The sequence below is a fragment of the Bombina bombina genome, chromosome 9 (assembly GCF_027579735.1).
Source record: "Bombina bombina isolate aBomBom1 chromosome 9, aBomBom1.pri, whole genome shotgun sequence".
NCBI classification, from domain to species: Eukaryota; Metazoa; Chordata; class Amphibia; order Anura; family Bombinatoridae; genus Bombina; species Bombina bombina.
The window spans coordinates 93,468,472-93,490,297 of record NC_069507.1 but is presented as its reverse complement, the minus strand read 5'-3'; the positions used below and the strand labels follow the sequence as shown (position 1 = coordinate 93,490,297).

Below are 21,826 nucleotides of genomic sequence, written 5' to 3'. Positions count from 1 at the left end.
ACACACACACACATATATATATATATATATATATATATATATATATATATATATACATATACATATACATACACACACACACACATATATATATATATATATATATATATATATATATATATATATATACACACACACACATATAAATAAAAATATATACATATATATATATATATACACATATATATATGCATATATATATATGTGTGTGTGTGTATGTATATATATATGTATGTGTATATATATATATATATATATATATATATATATATATATATATATATATATATATATATATATATATATATATATATGAGAGAGAGAGATTTTAAAGTTGAGATGATTAATAACAATTTCTTGATATTCATTTTTTTTTTCTTGAGTGAAATGTAACATTTGAATATCATATGTACCATTTGAATAACTGAATGTAACATTCAAGTTTTCAAGTGCAACAAATGAAAAATGTTAGACTTTTTTTCAATAATTTTTGACACCAACAATTGACAGACACTGAGGGTTAGTTTATAAGTGGACCGCTATTTAATGCTTCCGTTCCACCGTTAACTGCACTAGAAGTAAGCTTTTTAAGCACGTCGGATTGCGATTGTATTATGAGTTGAAAGTAAACTGTTTTTGCTTGCGCAATAACCCGACTTGTGTAAAATGCTGAACTTAGGATATCGCACGTGCGATAACCTATTCCCCTATAGAAGTCAATGAAGCAAAAAAAGTGGGGGAAAAAACCCAACACCCTACTTGCACACAAACCCGATCTCACATTCTCAAGTAGGCTAACCCAGCATGAAAACATGAATATTTCACATTCCAATGTTCTTTACATAGCAGAATATGTTCTATTTATTCATAAACACATATTTCTATATATGATATTTTTTGCACATATATATATATATATATATAATTATATATAGGTTTAGATATATATAGTATTATCTATTTACAAATACATATTCCCTTATGTACAGAACATTGGAATGTGAAATATTTACAGTAAATATATAGTTAAAACCTTTATTAAAAATTGATATTGCATAAAGCTCCAATGCACTTATATACATATAAATACACATGTAGACACATATAAGTGTATATATATATATATATATATATATATATATATATATACTGTACATACATATTTAGATATGTGTATTTATGTATCTCAATGTTAAAGCTCTATGCCTGCTTTTTTTTCCTAACACCTGAAACCTCATATCTTTGAGCCTTCATAAATTTTAAGTGCAATTTTTTTAAAAATATTTTGTTATGTGTTATTATGAGTGTAACTATACTATATGTATTTTTTATGTGTTTTTTTTATACTTTTTTGATTTGTGAAACAGTTAACCAGAGCCCTGAGGACGCTGTAATCATTCTAGTGTAAATCGTGATTGCTTTTAAGTGATCACGTTTACTTTCAACTTGTAATACGAGCAGAAAACCCGACATGCGCAAACAACCGCCCCTTATCGCTCGCACATAACTGTTAATGCCCCACTTGTAATCAATATTCTTAATACTTAAGGTCAAAGGTGTGAGAATTAATGATTGTCATCTCTCTTAAACCATCATATACAACATCTGTTTGACATTAGTATACACATGGATGTATGGATTTACTTATTATTACTCTAGAAGAAGAATATAGCCCACTAGAAAAGGGTTAATAAAGAAAAATTGTGAATATGTATAATCCTAGAAACCATGTTCAGAGATATAAAACTGAGTGATCAATAAAGCAGCACTATCTCCCAAAATTAACCACCGCACACACAGTTTATATTTCTACGTATTTTCAAATAACTGGTCAAATAACTTTATAGAAATCATACAATTTGTATACAAATTCCAGCTAGTTAACCCTATGAATACTTCCTTATGTGTTAAAAATGGGATGGGGATAAAACTATGAACAAATATTGTATTTTTTGTCTATATGTCTATGTCTTTGGACACTATACTTAAGTCCGCATTTATTTTATATATATATATATATATATATATATATATATATATATATATATATATATATATATATATATTATACACGTGGAGTATATTATTATAAGATTAGCCCTTTCAAATGGGGTAAACAATAAAAACACAAATTCATCTCTAGAGAGGCAATACACTTCCACTTCTGAACTGGACATGTGGTCAGATGACAGGCCTTCATAAAAGAAGATGAAGGGCATATTTATGATTGTGCGAGCGGATATGATCCGATATAGCGGATCATGGCCGCTGCACATCGATAAATGCCAACAGCATACACTCTTGGCATTTATCATTGATTCAGCAGTTCTTGTGAACTGCTGGTGCAATACCTCCCTCTGCAGATTCGTGGCCAATAGTCTGCTAGCAGGGGGTGTCGATTTCTTTCCGCCGCTTCAGAACAGGTGGACAAGTTATGGAGCTTGATAAATATGCCCCAATGTGTTGCCATAGTAAAATGTAAACATGATACAAAATTGTTAATGACTGCCCAGTTTGTCTGAATAGGGTTTTTTTCCATTTACATTAAAGGGACAGTAAAGTCAAAATTATACTTTCATTTTTCAGAGCATATAATTTTAATCAACTTTCCAATATACTTTTATTATCTAATTTGCTTAATTCTCTATGTATCCTTTGTTGAAAAGAATAGGTCGGCAGGCTCGGGAACAGCAATGCACTGGACTAGCTGCTGATTGGTGGCTGCACATAAATGCCTCAATCTTATTGGTTCACTCGAAGTGTTCAACTAGCTTTCAGCAATGAATTGCTGTTCCTTCAACAATGGATACCAAGAGAATAAAGCAAACTTGGTAACGATAGGGCAAACAAGGCTTGATAGATTTATATTGAGCTCCTTGCGTCCAAGAATCTTTTTAAGAGCATAGTTTTTTTCCTCCCTGAGACACAACACTGGTGCCTGGTTTCTGCATGTTCCTGTAGGCGGAGGTAGTCCTACTTGGTGTCTCTGAGTACCCAGATCGTGCATATGGCACTGCTGTACTGAGACAAATGTGAGTGCTACTTTGCTGCCTTGTTTTATTCTTTGGACTGTACATATTGCACTATTATGCACCTCTTTTTATTGTTTTTCATATTATTTGTGTGTAAACACCAATCACAAACTAGCTACCAATAGTGCATTTCTGCTCCTGAGCCTACCTAGGTAGCTTTTCAACAAATGTACACCAAGGTAAATTTGATAATAGAATAAAATTGAAAAGTTTCTTAAAATAACGTGCTATCTGAAACATAAAAGTTTAATTTTGATATTAACCCCTTCCCGCTGTTACGAAGTTCCATGCTGTCCTAACAGCGCTGGGCTTTAGTGTCGTTAGGATGGCATGGAACGTCCTAACCTTTTGGCTTTCCTGAAGCCATAGCCGCTTGCTAAATGGGATTGCGGGCTGGAGGGTGTGCCTAGCGTCATAAGCCCTCCCCCCTGACCCAATTCCATCATTGAAAGAACTTGATCACATGAACAATCGATTGAGTTAAATGTTTGCATATTTGTTTACATTGGAACTTTTTTCCGATGTAGACAAATAAGTCCTGGCAGGAAGGAGTTAAAGGGACAGTCTACCATAGAATTGTTATTGTTTTAAAAGATAGATAATCCCTTTATTACCCATTCCCCAGTTTTGCATAACCAACACAGTTATATTAATATACTTTTTACCTCTGTGGTTACCTTGTATCTAGGAACCTTCTTCCAGCCCCCTGATCACATGACTGTGACTGTTTATTAACTATTGTCTTAAATTTAGCATTGTTTTGTGCTAGATCTTAAATAACCCTCTGTGACTGAACACAGTGTTATCTATATGGCCCACGTGCACTTTCTGTCTCTTTGTGTTGAAAAGAGATTTAAAAAGCATGTGATAAGAGGCAGCCCTCAAAGGCTTAGAAATTAGCATATGAGCCTACCTAGGTTTAGTTTAAACTAAGAATACCAAGAGAAAAAAGCAAATTTGCTGATAAAAGTAAATTGGAAAGATGATTAAAATTAAAAGTCTTAGCTGAATAATGAAAGTTTAATTTATACTAGACTGTCCCTTTAAGCACAGTATTGTAATACTATATCATAGCATACACTGCTATATTTCTGTTACTATATCATAGCATATTCTGCTAATTTTTATTTTCTGTTTACAATCATCCATGAATATGTTTATCATTAAATGCAGATTTCATCTGTAAAAGTCCCAAAGCAAACAAAGAAAAAAAAAACCATGATTTTTATAATGATTGATAAATTAATCAAAATGAAAAAAAAAAGAATTGGAATAATACACATGTCTTATTATTACTGTTGCAACTTAGTCTGATCCCTGACCTTATTTTTCCACTAACCTCTGTACTCTAATGCAAATCTAATTAGGGAACACTGCCAAGGAACTGATGTTTCATGATTATAGTTATACAAGGAGGTCAAAGGGCACATGGGAGCTTTCAATTATTGTGGGAAAAAAACATTTTTAACAATCTTTATTTCTTTTTCACCCAAAATTTATATGGATATGACAACACATGAATTATTTTCAAACAGAGCATGCCATATAAGAGAATATACAAGCAAAAAAAAGCTGGAATCTAAAAGAATTGCATCTAAGTGATTCACATGATCAAGTTAAATATTGCTTATTTAGATTTCTAAGGAGAAATTTCAGGATTGATGTGGTCAGTACTGAGATGTAATTATAGATCTGCATCATCAACTTCAAAAGAAAATCATAATAATGGAACTATTGTATATTTATCATACAGTTACAAAAAGAAGAATGTTAATTGACCAAATAACAATGAAGCATTAAGTAGACTCTATAATCAGAAACCTACAAAAAACTATTAGTATAGTATAATGTTTACTTCTCCCAAAGATTTAAAATCTAATTAAGTGCCCAAGGCCCATAGACAGGGAGTTACTTTGCAAGGTCACAATGAGACGACCCTAAGGTCACAATGAGACGACCCTAAGGTCACAATGAGACGACCCTAAGAATGACATAGTGGTCCTTTGAAAACATTACCAATGCCACAAGCAAATCCTGCTCACGTTATTACCAATGTATGTTTGGAATGTCAACATGCTGTGGCAAAAAGCCAATAATGCTGAGCTACAAAGACAACGGTTTATCGATGATCTACCTAATCAACCATATGATAGAAAAAAAGCACAAGCAGTATATACTGTATATTTCTTTTCTTCTGACTAAGCCGGTGACATTTTTACCAAACCCAAATTTTCTGTACGCCTATTTAATTGCAGTATTTTGAAAAGAATCTACTGTAACAAAGGATACTTCCTGTAATAAAAAAACTGTTCAGCAGAATTATCTTACTTGAAATAGTTCAGAAGGAAGAACAAACATCATTTCATAATATAACTTTATCATTTACTTCTATTATCAATTTTTGTCTTGGTATCTTTTGTTGAAAAGCAGGGACATAAGCTTAGGAGCTGGCCTATTTCTGGAGCACTATATGGCAGCAGTTTTGCAAGAATGTTATCCATTTGTAAGAGCACTAGATGGCAGCACTATTACCTACCATGTAGAGCTCCAGATGCCTATCTAGGTATCTCTTCAACATAGAATATCATGGGATGATAATAGAAGTAAATTTCAAGTTAAACTTTTGTGGTTTAGATAGAAAATGCAATTTTAGGAGACTTTTCAATTTACTTCTGTTACCAAATTTACTTTGTTCCTTTGTTGAAAAGCATACCTAGGTAGGCTCAGGAGCACAATGCACTGCTAGGAGCTACCTGGCTATTGGTCGCTACACATATGCCTCTTGTCATTGGCTTACTAGCTATGTGCTATTAGTGCATTGCTGCTCTGTAGCTGACTTTAACTATGTGTTTAACCACTTTGCATGGGTTTATCATGTATTTATGCACTGCTAGGAGCTACATGGCTATTGGTGGCTACACGTATGTCTCTTGTCATTGGCTTACCAGCTATGTCCTATTGGTGCAATGCTGCTCTGTAGCTGACTTTAACTATGTGTTTAACCACTTTGCATGGGTTTATCATGTATTTATATTCAAGGAATAGTGAAATGATAAAATGTTCTAACTCAGAGCATTTTCTTTTTGCACTTTTTTTGTTTCCTTTTAAATAGGCTAAATAGCCAAACATATGTTAGTTCTATTTTAATACATAATTTTCATAATTACATAAATATTTTCAATTATTGGTGTATTCTTACCTAAACTGACTACATATGTCCTACATATTTTGTAGTTATCTAGAAATGCAACCTGCAATATATGCTCTAATTCTTTTTCAGTTTAAACTAACATAATTTTTCTGGTGCATATGAAAGAGTATGTTAAAAATAAAAAATGCTTTTCAAATTGATATTTAAGGGACATTAAACAACTTTCTAATTTATTTCTATTATCTAATTTGCTTCATTCTCTTGATATTCTTTGCTGAAAAGCATATCTAGATAGTCTCAGAAGCTGCTGATTGGTGGCTGCACACAGGTGACTCATGTGACTGGCTCACCCATGTGCATTGCTATTTATTAAACAAAGGATATCTAAAGAATAAAGCAGTTTAGATAATAGAAGTAAATTGGAATGTTGTTTAAAATCATATTCTTTATCTGAATAATGAAAGAAAAAATGTGGGTTTAATGCCCCTTTAAAATTAACAAGAACTCAATTTTTGTTAAAACTTAATCCTTGGGGAAAAAAATTAATTGGCTGATAAACACAACTACTATTGCTCTATTGGTAGACAGGGAAACACCCTCTAAGAGTATGAAAGCAAAACAAGGAACATTATTTTTATAAATTTTAAAATATCCTCTTAAAGAGACAGGAAACCCCAAAATTGTATTTTATGATACATAACGAACATACAATTTCAAACAACTTTCCAATTTACTAATATTATCAAATTTGCTTCATTCTCTTGTTATCCTTTGCTGAAGAAACAGCATTGCACTACTGACAGTTAGCTGAACACATCTATTTATTAAATCACAAGAGACAAATGCATGCAGGCTCAAATCAGCAGCTAGCTCCCACTAGTGTAGGATATGTGCATATTCTTTTTCAACAAGGGATACCAAGAGAACAAAGCACATTTGAAAATAGAAGTGAATTTAAAAGTGTCTAAAAATTACACGCTCTGAGTCATGCAAGTTTAATTTTGACTTTGCTATTCCTTTAAAATAAATATGAAATGCATTCAATTATTTATTTTTTTTACATTTTTTTCTATCTAAATAACCCTAAAGTATTTACATTGTATCGTTTCTTACAGAAACTTTGCTCAATATTTGCAAATCCATTTACTATACAAACACATCCTCATTTTGTAATACTGTTTGCATTTGTAACACTGGCATACTTGAAGAAATGAATATTGGTGTCATGGGTGTTTTAATTGGGGAAATCTAATTTGTATGCTGCATTAGCTAATTATTTCAGTCATCAGCCTTTCCTGAAAATATCAGAGCAATTGCATGTGTTCCCCAAACAAACTAAACATAAGAATGCCATTACTTAAATTACTTAACATTTGATGGTTTGCAAGACAGATCATTATTTTTAGTGTAAAATAAAATATCTGAGACATGCAATTTAAAGGGATAGAAAGGTCAACATTGAAATGTATAATTATGGCTGCATTTCAATTTTAAATAGAATCATTTTTGCCATATACTTCTATTAGCAAAGCTACTTCTAGTAAAAGTTATTAACCCTTTGAGTGCTAATGACGGCTCTGAGCCGTCACAGAGTTTCCCACTCTGGTGCTAATGACGGCTCAGAGCCGTCACTAGCACTCTCCCATCTTGAGGGAGATCTGGGGGCTCCTACCCCAGCGTTCGTGCCTGGCATCGCGGGGGCTTCCCGTTTTGCGTGGTGACGTCATGCGCAATAACGTGATGACGTCATGCGCAATAACGTGATGACGTCACCACGCAACTTTATTTATACTTAACAATGTTAAGTATAGGAGCAGGGAGCATGCTGCTTAGAAGGTAATCGCCTAACCTTTCCAACAGTGTAAGTATTGGGGGTCTGATAAAAAAAGTTAAAAAAAAATTGTTAAAAAAATTAAAAAAAACTTTAAAAAAATCTTAGCACCCAGGTGGGAAAGTGCTTAGCACTCAAAGGGTTAAAGTGATGGTAAACTATAAGGATTCACTAATTGACATACAATGCTAAACAAAAAGTAAATATGAGTTTCATTCATTAAAACTAATAATGTTATTTCTAAAAAAAATATTTTTAATTCAACACCTACTATTCACTGCTATCCTCCAATAGCCCCCAGACAAACAACATTTTTTTTTTCCGCTGACGATGTTTACGTTGTCCAATTTAATCCATGGAGTTTTGGCATGTTGCATTGAAAAAAAAAAATCTTTGCGCATGCGCAGTTAAACTGTGAAGACATAGCTACCTACAGTTCATTGGAATATGGATATTCAGCGAAGAAAATATTTGGAGCTATCGTAAGTGTAAGTAAAGGACTGCAGCGATTTTGATATTGTAGAAACGATCAAGGATAAACGTATCCGCTATTAACAAATAAAAGAAAAAGGTCATCAGCACGTCATCAATATTTAGATTGCGGGTGGAGCTGCAATCTAAAAAACTGTGCGAATATAAGAAAGCAGAGGGGGCGGGGCATAACAATAAAGCAACGGATCATTCAGATTATAAATTATTAAAGAAATATAATGCAACCGAAAAAATATATATACATACAAGTAAAGTTTAAGCAGATTAGATGGTATAAGCTACTAAAAATTACCATCACTGTGAGGGCTTGTGTATGAGTGTTCTAACATTAAAAATTCTAACAGAATCAGCTGTGGCTTATATGACACAAATCAAGTCTTCACAGAGTACACATCCGCACCTGCTCTCTGAGCATGAAAACTGGTGTACGGGCCCTCACAGCATATGCATGTATGCAGCTGAAAAACATTCATAACTTTTACTAGAAGTATTTTTGCTAATAGAAGTATATTGCAAAAATGTTTAAATTTTAATTGAAATCTAGTCATGCACATTTCAGTTTTTACCTTTAAATCCCTTTTAAAGGGATATGAAGCCCAAAAAAATGTATTTTCTGATCAGACTAAGTAAACAATTTAAAAAAAAAAAAAGGTTACAATTTATCAAATTTGCCTAGTTCTCATGGTACTCATAAACTTTGAGGAATGTGTGCCCATTTTTTAAAATACTTATTAAAAACAGGGGCACTTTCATTCATCAAAGTTTACATTTTAGCCGTTTTGTTAAAATACTTACCTTTTCTTCTTGCAAAGCCGGAGAAGCGCTTTCCCCGCCCGTCCCTCGTCTCTTCATAGGTCAGAAATGAATAATCTTGCTTCCTCCCATCACGGCGTGGCCTCAGGCAATGTTTGATCTGGGGGGGAAGCCCTGATTGGAGGAAGCCGGCTTAGTCATTGCTGACGTAAGAAGAGATGAGGGACGGCGGGGGAAGCACTGCTCTGGCTTTGCAAGAAGAAAAGGTAAGTATTTTAACATAACGGCTAAAATAAAAAATGTGATAAATGAAAGTGCCCCTGTTTTTAATAGGATTTTTAAAAACCGGCCACACATTCCTCAAAGTTTACATTCACTTTTAAATGATACGCTCTATCTAAATCATGTAAGAAAAATTTGGGGTTCTATATCCCTTTAAAAAACAATATTGTTTCTAGTATATGCTGTCTATTGGAGCACAGTATCCAACATGGTTATCAAAATTTGAAAAAAATATTTCGGAAACACTTAAAAGCAGAGCAATCAGATAAGCAGTATACGGGAGTATTGACCACGCCTATGGTTTCCATGGTTTCTCCAACTCTGTTCTGCACCAATTTTAAACTGCACACAAAATGCACAAAATAGTAAGTATATTATTCCACCTACTCTCTTATCTGGAGGAGATTTACACATGCTACTTCACTAAATAATAATTAGTGGCTATTATTTTATTAGTCTGCTGGTCTAATGTAAAGTATAGAAGACTGAGATCCACAATATGTAAACAAATACATTCATAAGTCAAAACAAAGACCTCATGCCTGATTTTCACAGCCCCCAGACATTCATGTGACAATGTCCCAGGACAATAATATCACAGGGCAGGAAGCCAAAAACCAGGACTGTTTTGGAAAAATCAGGACAGTTGGCAAACATATATCCAGTAAGAAAGATGAGTGAACTGCATTTACTTTCAACAATGTAGATACAGATGTGGACAAAAGTATTGGTATCTTATGATTTTAAAAGTATTGGTACCCTCACATTTTAATCAAATAATGTTGAAATTAAAATATATTTTCTCATCCATACATTGTGCAATTGTGCACAAAGTACGGAGCAAAATATCCCACTTGTTTTATACAGGCATTCTAAAATGACCTTGACAATACTATTGATACCTTTTAGAAGTTACAATAAAGAATTGTGATACTTCCCCTTTTCTAATTTAATTAGTATTACAGGTGTCTTTAGTCTTATAATCAGTCAGTCAGCCAGTTTAACTTGACAAACATACTCACTCTGCTGTTGTGTGTCACTGTGGGTATCACACTGAATAAAGAAATGAGAAGGAAAACCAGAGAGTTATCTGAGGAGGTTAGAAAGAAGGTAATAGCCAAGCAAAGTCAAAGTAAACGTTACAAAACCATCTCTAAAGAGCTTGATGTTCCTGTGAGCACTGTTTACAATATTATTAAGAAGCTTAAAGTACATGGAACTGTAGCTAACATCCCTCAACGTGGCTGTAAGAAGAAAACTGACCCAAAAATGATGAGAAAGATTGTTTGAATGGTGCAGAAAGAACCAAGAACAACTTCAAAACTGATCTACAACGATGTTGAAGCTCAAGATGCAACAGTTTCAAATCACACCATCTGTCACTGTCTGAATGCAAATGGTCTCCATGGAAGAAGAGAGAAAAATTAAAAGAAACACGACTGGAAGAAGCCACATACCTTCTGGGAGAATGTCCTTTAGACAGACAAAACAAAACTAGAGCATTTTGTAAAATCACAACTCCATGTTTACAGAAGGAAAAAAGAAGCTTTTAAAGAAAAGAACACCATCCCTACCATGAAACATGGAGAAGGCTCAGTGATGTTTTGGGGTTGCTTTGTTGCCTCAAAGATTATCAAGGCATTCTGGACTGAAACACACAGCCCAGTGTCAAAAAGCTGTGTCTCAGTCACAGGTCATGGGTCCTCAAGCAGGATAATGACCCAAAACATACCTCAAAAGGCACCCAAGAATGGATGAGAAGAAAACATTGGACCTTTCTGAAGTGAGTCCAGATCTGAATCCCATCCAAAATTTGTGGAAATAGTTGAAAATTGCAGTTGGGGAAAGGCACCCATCAAACCTGAGAGAACTGGAGCAGTTTGCTCAAGAAGAGTGGGCCAAATCCAAGTTGAAAAGTGTAGAAATCTTATTCAGAGCTAAAGAAAGTGCTTGATTGCAGTTAATGTCTGCAAAGGCTGTGCTACAAAATATTAGGTTAAGAATACCTATATTTTTGCCCGTTCTCATTTGTTTTACTATTTAACGTAATATGGGAAGTCATAAATTTAAAAGTGAAGTTTCTGTCTTATTATATTTGAAATAAAGAATGATGGATACCAAATACTTTTGTCAATGTTTGCTTAGTTCAGAGAATACTGTATTTCTTTCATGTAATTAGCAAGAGTCCATGAGCTAGTGACGTATGGGATATACATTCCTACCAGGAGGGGCAAAGTTTCCCAAACCTTAAAATGCCTATAAATACACCCCTCACCACACCCACAATTCAGTTTTACAAACTTTGCCTCCTATGGAGGTGGTGAAGTAAGTTTGTGCTAGATTCTACGTTGATATGCGCTCCGCAGCAGGTTGGAGCCCGGTTTTCCTCTCAGCGTGCAGTGAATGTCAGAGGGATGTGAGGAGAGTATTGCCTATTTTGAATGCAGTGATCTCCTTCTACGGGGTCTATTTCATAGGTTCTCTGTTATCGGTCGTAGAGATTCATCTCTTACCTCCCTTTTCAGATCGACGATATACTCTTATTTATATACCATTACCTCTGCTGATTCTCGTTTCAGTACTGGTTTGGCTTTCTACAAACATGTAGATGAGTGTCCTGGGGTAAGTAAGTCTTATTTTCTGTGACACTCTAAGCTATGGTTGGGCACTTTGTTTATAAAGTTCTAAATATATGTATTCAAACATTTATTTGCCTTGACTCAGGATGTTCAACATTCCTTATTTTCAGACAGTCAGTTTCATATTTGGGATAATGCACTTGAATCAATTATTTTTCTTACCTTAAAAATTTGACTTTTTTTCCCTGTGGGCTGTTAGGCTCGCGGGGGCTGAAAATGCTTCATTTTATTGCGTCATTCTTGGCGCAGACTTTTTTGGCGCAAAAACTCTTTTCTGTTTCCGGCGTCATACGTGTCGCCGGAAGTTGCGACATTTTTGACGTTCTTTTACGCCAAAGATGTCGGCGTTCCGGATGTGGCGTCATTTTTGGCGACAAAAAGCATTTTGGCGCCAAATAATGTGGGCGTCTTATTTGGCGCTAAAAAATATGGGCGTCGCTTTTGTCTCCACATTATTTAAGTCTCATTTTTCTTTGCTTCTGGTTGCTAGAAGCTTGTTCATTGGCATTTTTTCCCATTCCTGAAACTGTCATTTAAGGAATTTGATCAATTTTGCTTTATATGTTGTTTTTTCTCTTACATATTGCAAGATGTCTCACGTTGCATCTGAGTCAGAAGATACTTCAGGAAAATCGCTGTCTGGTGCTGGAACTACCAAAGCTAAGTGTATCTGCTGTAAACTTTTGGTAGCTATTCCTCCAGCTGTTGTTTGTATTAATTGTCATGACAAACTTGTTAATGCAGATAATATTTCCTTTAGTAATGTACCATTACCTGTTGCAGTTCCATAAACATCTAATGTTCAGAATGTTCCTGATAACATAAGAGATTTTGTTTCTGAATCCATCAAGAAGGCTATGTCTGTTATTCCTCCTTCTAGTAAACATAAAAAACCTTTTAAAACTTCTCTTTATACAGATGAATTTTTAAATGAACATCATCATTCTGATTCTGATGACTCTTCTGGTTCAGAGGATTCTGTTTCAGAGATTGCTGATAAATCTTCATATTTATTTAAAATGGAATTTATTCGTTCTTTACTTAAAGAAGTACTAATTGCTTTAGAAATTGAGGATTCTGGTCCTCTTGATACTAATTCTAAACGTTTAGATAAGGTCTTTAAATCTCCTGTGGTTATTCCAGAAGTTTTTCCTGTTCCTAGTGCTATTTCTGAAGTAATTTCCAGAGAATGGGATAAATTGGGTAATTCATTTACTCCTTCTAAACGTTTTAAGCAATTATATCCTGTGCCGTCTGACAGATTAGAATTTTGGGACAAAATCCCTAGAGTTGATGGGGCTATTTCTACCCTTGCTAAACGTACTACTATTCCTACGTCAGATGGTACTTCGTTTAAGGATCCTTTAGATAGGAAAATTGAATCCTTTCTAAGAAAAGCTTATCTGTGTTCAGGTAATCTTCTTAGACCTGCTATATCATTGGCTGATGTTGCTGCAGCTTCAATTTTTTGGTTGGAAACTTTAGCGCAACAAGTAACAGATCATGATTCTCATAATATTATTATTATTCTTCAACATGCTAATAATTTTATCTGTGATGCCATTTTTGATATTATCAGAGTTGATGTCAGGTTTATGTCTCTAGCTATTTTAGCTAGAAGAGCTTTATGGCTTAAAACTTGGAATGCTGATATGGCTTCTAAATCAACTCTACTTTCCATTTCTTTCCAGGGTAACAAATTATTTGGTTCTCAGTTGGATTCTATTATCTCAACTGTTACTGGTGGGAAAGGAACTTTTTTACCACAGGATAAAAAATCTAAGGGTAAAAACAGGGCTAATAATCGTTTTCGTTCCTTTCGTTTCAACAAAGAACAAAAGCCTGATCCTTCATCCTCAGGAGCAGTTTCAGTTTGGAAACCATCTCCAGTCTGGAATAAATCCAAGCCTTCTAGAAAAGCAAAGCCAGCTTCTAAGTCCACATGAAGGTGTGGCCCTCATTCCAGCTCAGCTGGTAGGGGGCAGGTTACGTTTTTCAAAGAAATTTGGATCAATTCTGTTCACAATCTTTGGATTCAGAACATTGTTTCAGAAGGGTACAGAATTGGTTTCAAGATGAGACCTCCTGCAAAGAGATTTTTTCTTTCCCGTGTCCCAGTAAATCCAGTAAAAGCTCAAGCATTTCTGAATTGTGTTTCAGATCTAGAGTTGGCTGGAGTAATTATGCCAGTTCCAGTTCTGGAACAGGGGATGGGGTTTTATTCAAATCTCTTCATTGTACCAAAGAAGGAGAATTCCTTCAGACCAGTTCTGGATCTAAAAATATTGAATCGTTATGTAAGGATACCAACGTTCAAAATGGTAACTGTAAGGACTATCTTGCCTTTTGTTCAGCAAGGGCATTATATGTCAACAATAGATTTACAGGATGCATATCTGCATATTCTGATTCATCCAGATCATTATCAGTTCCTGAGATTCTCTTTTCTGGACAAGCATTACCAGTTTGTGGCTCTGCCGTTTGGCCTAGCTACAGCTCCAAGAATTTTTACAAAGGTTCTCGGTGCCCTTCTGTCTGTAATCAGAGAACAGGGTATTGTGGTATTTCCTTATTTGGACGATATCTTGGTACTTGCTCAGTCTTTACATTTAGCAGAATCTCATATGAATCGACTTGTGTTGTTTCTTCAAGATCATGGTTGGAGGATCAATTCACTAAAAAGTTCATTGATTCCTCAGACAAGGGTAACCTTTCTGGGTTTCCAGATAGATTCAGTGTCCATGACTCTGTCTTTGACAGACATGAGACGTCTAAAATTGATTTCAGCTTGTCGAAACCTTCAGTCACAATCATTCCCTTCGGTAGCCTTATGCATGGAAATTCTAGGTCTTATGACTGCTGCATCGGACGCGATCCCCTTTGCTCGTTTTCACATGCGACCTCTTCAGCTCTGTATGCTGAATCAATGGTGCAGGGATTACACAAAGATATCTCAATTAATATCTTTAAAACCGATTGTACGACACTCTCTAACGTGGTGGACAGATCACCATCGTTTAATTCAGGGGGCTTCTTTTGTGCTTCCGACCTGGACTGTAATTTCAACAGATGCAAGTCTCACAGGTTGGGGAGCTGTGTGGGGATCTCTGACGGCACAAGGAGTTTGGGAATCTCAGGAGGTGAGATTACCGATCAATATTTTGGAACTCCGTGCAATTTTCAGAGCTCTTCAGTCTTGGCCTCTTCTGAAGAGAGAATCGTTCATTTGTTTTCAGACAGACAATGTCACAACTGTGGCATATATCAATCATCAAGGAGGGACTCACAGTCCTCTGGCTATGAAAGAAGTATCTCGAATTCTGGTTTCTCCAGCTCCTGTCTAATCTCTGTGGTTCATATCCCAGGTATAGACAATTGGGAAGCGGATTATCTCAGTCGCCAAACGTTGCATCCGGGCGAATGGTCTCTTCACCCAGAGGTATTTCTTCAGATTGTTCAAATGTGGGAGCTTCCAGAAATAGATCTGATGGTGTCTCATCTAAACAAGAAACTTCCCAGGTATCTGTCCAGATCCCGGGATCCTCAGGCGGAAGCAGTGGATGCATTATCAATTCCTTGGAAGTATCATCCTGCCTATATCTTTCCGCCTCTAGTTCTTTTTCCAAGAGTAATCTCCAAGATTCTGAAGGAATGCTCGTTTGTTCTGCTGATAGCTCCGGCATGGCCTCACAGGTTTTGGTATGCGGATCTTGTCCGGATGGCCTCTTGCCATCCGTGGACTCTTCCGCTAAGACCAGATCTTCTGTCGCAAGGTCCTTTTTTCCATCAGGATCTCAAATCCTTAAATTTAAAGGTATGGAGATTGAACGCTTGATTCTTGGTCAAAGAGGTTTCTCTGACTCTGTGATTTCTACTATGTTACAGGCTCGTAAATCTGTATCCAGAGAGATATATTATAGAGTCTGGAAGACTTATATTTCTTGGTGTCTTTCTCATCATTTTTCTTGGCATTCTTTTAGAATTCCGAGAATTTTACAGTTTCTTCAGGATGGTTTAGATAAAGGTTTATCCGCAAGTTCTTTGAAAGGACAAATCTCTGCTCTTTCTGTTCTTTTTCACAGAAAGATTGCTAATTTTCCTGATATTCATTGTTTTGTACAAGCTTTGGTTCGTATAAAACCTGTCATTAAGTCAATTTCTCCTCCTTGGAGTTTGAATTTGGTTCTGGGGGCTCTTCAAGCTCCTCCGTTTGAACCTATGCATTCATTGGACATTAAATTACTTTCTTAGAAAGTTTTGTTCCTTTTGGCGATCTCTTCTGCCAGAAGAGTCTCTGAATTATCTGCTCTTTCTTGTGAGTCTCCTTTTCTGATTTTTCATCAGGATAAGGCGGTGTTGCGAACTTCTTTTGAATTTTTACCTAAAGTTGTGAATTCCAACAAAATTAGTAGAGAAATTGTGGTTCCTTCATTATGTCCTAATCCTAAGAATTCTAAGGAGAAATCGTTGCATTCTTTGGATGTTGTTAGAGCTTTGAAATATTATGTTGAAGCTACTAAGTCTTTCCGAAAGACTTCTAGTCTATTTGTTATCTTTTCCGGTTCTAAAAAAGGCCAGAAAGCTTCTGCCATTTCTTTGGCATCTTGGTTGAAATCTTTAATTCATCATGCCTATGTCGAGTCGGGTAAAACTCCGCCTCAAAGGATTACAGCTCATTCTACTAGGTCAGTTTCTACTTCCTGGGCGTTTAGGAATGAAGCTTCGGTTGATCAGATTTGCAAAGCAGCAACTTGGTCATCTTTGCATACTTTTACTAAATTCTACCATTTTGATGTATTTTCTTCTTCTGAAGCAGTTTTTGGCAGAAAAGTACTTCAGGCAGCGGTTTCAGTTTAAATCTTCTGTTTATGTTTTTCATTAAACTTTATTTTGGGTGTGGATTATTTTTAGCAGGAATTGGCTGTCTTTATTTTATCCCTCCCTCTCTAGTGACTCTTGCGTGGAAAGATCCACATCTTGGGTAGTCATTATCCCATACGTCACTAGCTCATGGACTCTTGCTAATTACATGAAAGAAAACATAATTTATGTAAGAACTTACCTGATAAATTCATTTCTTTCATATTAGCAAGAGTCCATGAGGCCCGCCCTTTTTTGTGGTGGTTATGATTTTTTTGTATAAAGCACAATTATTCCAATTCCTTATTTTGTATGCTTTCGCACTTTTTTCTTATCACCCCACTTCTTGGCTATTTGTTAAACTGAATTGTGGGTGTGGTGAGGGGTGTATTTATAGGCATTTTAAGGTTTGGGAAACTTTGCCCCTCCTGGTAGGAATGTATATCCCATACGTCACTAGCTCATGGACTCTTGCTAATATGAAAGAAATGAATTTATCAGGTAAGTTCTTACATAAATTATGTTTTTTATTTTTTTTTAAAAGTGGAAGGGTACCCAATACTTTTGGCCACATCTGTATGTCAACTTTTATCTGTAGACAATACCTCTATTTCTGCTATATGTAAATGTTGATCTAGTAAAAGTTATTATATTCTACTAAGGACAATATTCTGTAAGGACCAAAAAAGCAATAATCAATTTTACTTTATTAAGAGCATTATACACAACTCTTAGTTAATAAAGCTACTTCCCTAATGATTCTGAACTTTTTTTTATCTTAAATCTTAAATCCAGAAACTATGAGCATTAGTCAAGGAATAAAAGTCTGAATGCTTTTAAAAAAGTTGATCAAGACCTAGAGAATCTGCTGCACTAATGAAATATTAATAGAGTTAAATGAGTAAAAAGGGAAGTATGTTTAATTTATCTAGCATCTGTTATGAAAATTCATCAAAGTGTTTTATGGAAATATTGGTTGCTAACTAAAATAATGATCAATTAGGCAAAGCTTTTAAACCAGTTTAAGTAGTATCAATAGTGTATCACAATTGATCAAAGTCCTGGAGAAAAAAAAGGTATCCTCAAATTGCAACTGCATGTCCTTAATATTGGAGAAGCAAACTCTTATTTATCTCAGTAGTATTGTTTAAATTAAACTAGAACCTCTTGAAAGCTTTAATTAGCCGCTGAGCAGGAGAGCCATGGTACAAATCTACCAATTAAATTACCAGTAAATACAGTAGATTTGCATAATCAACAACTGCACGATAAAAAGACAATACAATAGCACTTAGTCTGAACTTCGAATGAGTAGTAGATTTTTTTTCTATTTCCATTCCCCTTCTATCATGTGACAGCCATCAGCCAATCACAAATGCATATATGTATATTCTGTGAATTCTTGCACATGCTCAGTAGGATTCGGTGACTCAAAAAGTGTAAATATAACAAGACTGTGCACATATTGTTAAATTAAGTAAATTGGAAAGTTGTTTAAAATTGCATGCTCTATCTGAATCATGAAAGTTTTATTTTGACTTAAGTGTCCCTTTAATAAAAGCCTGTTGCTCTATCTGTATATGCTGGTTAACAAATGATTAAACAATTAGAAATGAGGGAGGGCTAATTTTTAAAGTCCTCCAACTGTATCTTGAATGGCTAATCTGATAACCAATTAGGATTGTTTACAAAAATAAATAATAATAATAAAAAAAAAAAAAAAAAAAAATCTGAGAAACTCAATATCAAATATAGTTCAACTCAATTTTAATGTATTATGTTTGTTTCTCTGTGACTCATTGGTGTGAGGATAACTGTCAATTCATTCACTCACTCTGGTGAAATGACAAATTTACCAGAAATGTATTGGAGACTAAAACAAAATTATCACTACAGCAAAAAGCACAGAATAGAATTATAAACTATAAAGGCAAAAAGGTCCCTCAAGCAAAAAATATGTTATGGATATGGTTTGAGGTTTTGATTTAATTACAAAATGGTTAACATGTTGTTACCTTTAATGCTTGTACTTTCCATTATAACAGAACTTTTAGGCAAATTGCAAGCTGAAAAACAAAACACAGCCTACCCACAAACAGCTGTTTTGTACTATATAAATAATCATCAGTGCAGAGATGAATGTTGTTCAAATACTTATGTATGTTACTCTGCATCAATTTTATTCAGTTCAGTGGGTTTATTGTGTTTGTTCATACTTTACACCAGAATTAAGTAACTCAGTTTGAGACCTGTTAATGGTCATTAAAGGGACATAACCCCCCACATTTTCTTTCATGATTTAGTAAGAGCATACAATTTTAAACTACTTTCCAATTAACTTCTATTATCAAATGTTCTTTGTTTTCTTGTTATTCTTTGTTGAACAGTAAGAGGGTAAGCTCAGGAGTGTGCACGTGTCTGTAGCACTATATCGCAGTAGTTTTGTAAGAATGTTATACATTAGCAAGAGCACTAGATGGCAGCACTATTTCATGTCATCTACTGCTCCAGACGTGTGCACGCTACCTATCCAGATATCTCTTCCACAAAGAATAACATGAAAATGATGCAAATTTGATAATATAAGTAAATTGGAAACTTTTTTTTAAATTGTATGCTCTGTCTCAATCATGAAAGAAAAAAATTGGGTTTCATGCCTCTTCAGGGGCGGAACTACAGGGGGTACAGAGGTCACAAAATACGTTGACCTGCCACTGCCTGCACTGATATCATGTAAGTGTGAGATGATGCTTCACTAGTGTCTCTGACTACAGGGGTTAGTGTTTCTGTTGTACCCATTGGTGTTTGTGTGTGTGTGCGTGTGTATGTGACTGTGTGTGTATTTATGCATGTATGTGTGTGTGTGTGTGTATGTATGTGACTGTGTGTGTATTTATGCATGTATGTGTGTGTGTGTGTGTGTGTGTATGTATGTGACTGTGTGTGTATTTATGCATGTATGTGTGTGTGTGTGTGTATGTATGTGACTGTGTGTGTATTTATGCATGTATGTGTGTGTGTGTGTATGTATGTGACTGTGTGTGTATTTATGCATGTATGTGTGTGTGTGTGTATGTATGTATGTGACTGTGTGTGTATTTATGCATGTATGTGTGTGTGTGTGTGTATTTATGCATGTATGTGTGTGTGTGTGTGTGTGTTTGTGTATGTATGTATGTGACTGTGTATTTATTTAAGCATGTATGTGTGTGTTTGTGGAACCAGAAAATTACAGACCTTGTTACTACAGCATGGGGGGGGGGCAGGTGGTAAACAGTGTCACTATACAGTATCACTATATACAGTACGGGGGGCTGGAGCATGTCACAGACTACTGTGGTCCCTCTATAAAGTACTAGGGCGGGTAGGGTCAGGCCAGCCATCTCACCGGCAGATTACAGACTGTGTCACCAACTCACTATATACAGTACTGGGGGGTTAAACAGTGTCACTATATACAGTAATAGGAGGCCAGACCATCTCACGGACGCACAGGGTATCTCCTTTTGCAGACATGTAATCTGATAAACTATTTTTTTTCTGTGTTAAATGTAAAAAAAAAAAAAAAGATATGTATCAAATTCAATTTTTTTTTGGGGGGGCGGGGGGGGGGGGGGGGGTAGGGGGGTGAGGGCCCCTTCTTAGATTCTTGCACCTGGGCCCTGTGGTTTCTAGTTACGCCTCTGTGCCCCTTTAAATATGTTTTAGACTTATGTTACATACATCCTCAAAAGCTAAAAATATATATGTTTTAAAATTATTGTTAGGATAAACATGTTAGGGCACTGTTTTGATAGGATTATGTTTTTATTGCTCTATAATGTTGAAAATCTTGTTGTTCATCAATCAATAAGTTAACAAAGCCTGCAGTGCTTTTGCGAAAGCCTCATCTATTTTTGCACAAACTACTGAGAACAATAAAAGCTAGGAAGCAACTGTAAAGATACTGGAGAAGTTGAAGGAAAAGAAAGTGAATGGCTGTCTATTCTATCTGTCATCTATGGTTGATTAACTGAGCATGTAAATTTATTTTAGGTATTAAAGGGACACTAAACCCAAATTATTTCTTACATGATTCATATAGAGCATGCAATGTTAAGCAACTTTCTAATTTACTCCTATTATCAATTTTTCTTCGGTCACTTGCTATCTTTATTTGAAAAAGAAGGAATCTAAGCTAAGGAGCCGGCCCATTTTTGGTTCAGCACCCAAGATAGTGCTTCCTGATTGGCACAACACAGGTGCTAAACCAAAAATGGGCCGGCTCCTAAGTTTAGATTCTTACTTTATAAATAAAGATAGCAAGTGACCGAAGAAAATTTGATAATAGGAGTAAATTAAAAAGTTGCTTAAAATTGCCTGCTCTATCTGAATCATTAATAACTGTAACTCATGACAATTCAATGTAAAGCATGATGATTCACAAACAAACAAATATACAAGAACTTTAAAAGGACATTAAAGTAAAAATGTAACTTCCCTGATTGAGATAAAATATGCCATTTTACAAATATTTCCAATTTACTTCTGTAATCAAATTGGCTTGAAAAGCATACCTACGTCGGCTCATGAGCCAGCAATGCAGTTCTTGGAGCTTACTGGTGATTGGTGGCTAAGCATTTATGCCTCTTGTCATTGACTCACCGGATGTGATCAGCTATCTCCAAGTAGGGCATTGCTACACCTGAGGCTTCTCTTCAACAAATTATACCAAGAGAACGAAGTGAATGTGAACCATGTCAAGACCTCTAACTCATAACCAAAAAGTAAAACATTATGTCTATAT

The 21,826-nt window shown here is 35.2% G+C and overlaps 1 protein-coding gene across 1 annotated transcript in view; it reads right to left on the bottom strand.

The window, feature by feature from the left end:
* Positions 1-21,826, bottom strand: part of ARID5B (AT-rich interaction domain 5B) — a 418,659-nt gene that overhangs the window by 102,099 nt on the left and 294,734 nt on the right. The gene's annotated exons all lie outside the window — the stretch shown is intronic.